The sequence below is a fragment of the Otolemur garnettii genome, unplaced genomic scaffold (assembly GCF_000181295.1).
Source record: "Otolemur garnettii isolate 467f Iridium unplaced genomic scaffold, OtoGar3 scaffold00249, whole genome shotgun sequence".
NCBI classification, from domain to species: Eukaryota; Metazoa; Chordata; class Mammalia; order Primates; family Galagidae; genus Otolemur; species Otolemur garnettii.
In genome coordinates, this window is record NW_003852644.1 from 1,469,908 (window position 1) to 1,471,944 (window position 2,037).

The window sequence follows — 2,037 nt, forward strand, 5'->3', positions numbered from 1 at the left end:
AGATCAGTTAACATTCTCCATTTGCCTGATTTCTTTTTTACTACAAAAACTGGAGAGTTCCAGGAAGAATGTGAAATTTTGATATGATTTAATTCTAATTGTTCATTAACTAATTCATTAAGCGCCTCAAGTTTTTCTTTAGGCAAGGGCCACTGCTCCACCCAGACAGGGGTGTCTGATTTCCAAGTTAAAGGCACAGCAAGGTGCTCAGCAGTGACCCTTACTGAAAAGGCTCAGGAAGAATTGGAAACCCAAATCCAGATTTATCATTGCCTTTTCTTGTAATGGGTTCCTTTTTTGACTGAGTAGATTGAATAGAATTAAAACCCATATCAAACATCATGTTTTTTACAGTAGAAGGGACATTAGGAATTGTAATCATAGCTCCCCACTGTTGTAATAAATCTCTGCCCCATAGAGTAAGTGCAATAGGAGCAGTATAAGGCTTAATTGTAGCTGGCTGTCCATCAGGGCCTTGACAAGTTAAAGTTTCTACACTCTGTTCTATATTAGACATAGTACCTAACCCTACAAAAGTGGCTTGAACTCTTTGTTTTTTCCAAGAAGATGGCCAATCAAATTTAGCAATTATGGAAACATCAGCTCCAGAATCGACGAGCCCTTCAATTTCAATTTTATCTTGAAATAAAACTTTACATCTAGGCCTAGAATCATTAAGAAAAGCATGCCAAAAAACATGAGTTTCTGTACTTCCAAAACCTCCTATTCTATCAACTGGAGTGGACTTTCCCTTAAAATAAGGAAGCAGTAACAATTGAGCGATACGTGGCCAAATGGTTAGCGCTACCGGTTGAGACACAGAAACTATGACATAAATTTCTCCTTCATAATCTGAATCAATGACTCCAAGATGAACAAACAATCCTTTAACTGTAGAACTGCTTCTACCAATAATTAAACCAACAGAATCTTTATGAATTGGACCATAAACTCCTGTAGTTAAAGTATAGGGAGTATTTCTGGGTGTTAGAGTTATTTCTTCTATCATGGGCAGATCTAAAGCAGCACTGTCACGAGTAGCATGAAAAAGATCAGTAACCAGAGTTTTAGCTGAGTGTTGCTGTGAAATAACATCAGAGGCTTTAGCCTCAGGCTTTGTAATATTAGTAGCTGGGACAAAAGTCTCCTGCAGAGTGGAAATGCCATTAGATTTTAAGATATTTATGTTTTGGGTGATGGCTGAACTGGGGTTGCCGCCGCTTTCATGGCTACCGGAAAGGTTTTGGCTATAGTAGTACCCATTTTGTTCTCCTGGCTCTGCCCTATGTGCTGCTACCCGAGTAATAGGCATAATTAGACCTAAGCTGTTAGAATTTGCAGGTGGTGGGGGTAAAGTAGAAGAGTTACAAGGAAACCCCAATTCATCTAGCAACCTGATGTTTTTAGGGTTGGGAAAAACAGCTCTTTTAATGCGGGTGGACTCATATGTCCAATATTCAACAACTGGAAGTTGAATGGCAGAAGGCGGAGGCCGCTGAGTTACTGAGGGAGTTGGTCTGCTCCTCTCTGGAGATGGCAGATGTGATCTGAGTGGCTTAGGGGCCTCTGCCATGGAGAGAGGAGGAACAAAGGGAGGAGGCTGTGGTGGTGGGAAAAACTGCGAAGTGGGTAGAGGAGGAAAAGCCGGAGGGGGTAAAGAGGATGGAATTACCATATCTAAAAGAGATTCAGGAGGCTCAGAAGGCTGAGTTTTAGTCTTTTCCATCATATCATAACATTCTTTAATAAAACTTTTAAGTTCAGTCATTTTATCCTGTAAAGAGTGTGTAGATGAGGATGGAGACAAAACATTAATATTATTTTCATTGTCCCCTTGTGAAGAGCACTCATCTAAGGAGTCCTCTGTTTTATCAACTTTCTCTTTCTCACTGGGATTGAGTGTTAGAGCCTCAGTTTTGTCTGAGACAGAAAGTTTAGTAAAATCTACCTCGGCACCTGCAGGAGCAGGGGAAGTAGGCGGCTTAGGAACTTTACTTTTGGTGCCTACAAAAGACTGTAAAGCTAACTTAACCAAGT

The 2,037-nt window shown here is 40.5% G+C and overlaps 1 long non-coding RNA gene across 2 annotated transcripts in view; it reads right to left on the minus strand.

Annotated features, from left to right (window-relative positions):
- The window catches only part of LOC111722420, a 12,167-nt gene that overhangs the window by 2,195 nt on the left and 7,935 nt on the right, over positions 1-2,037 (minus strand). The gene's annotated exons all lie outside the window — the stretch shown is intronic.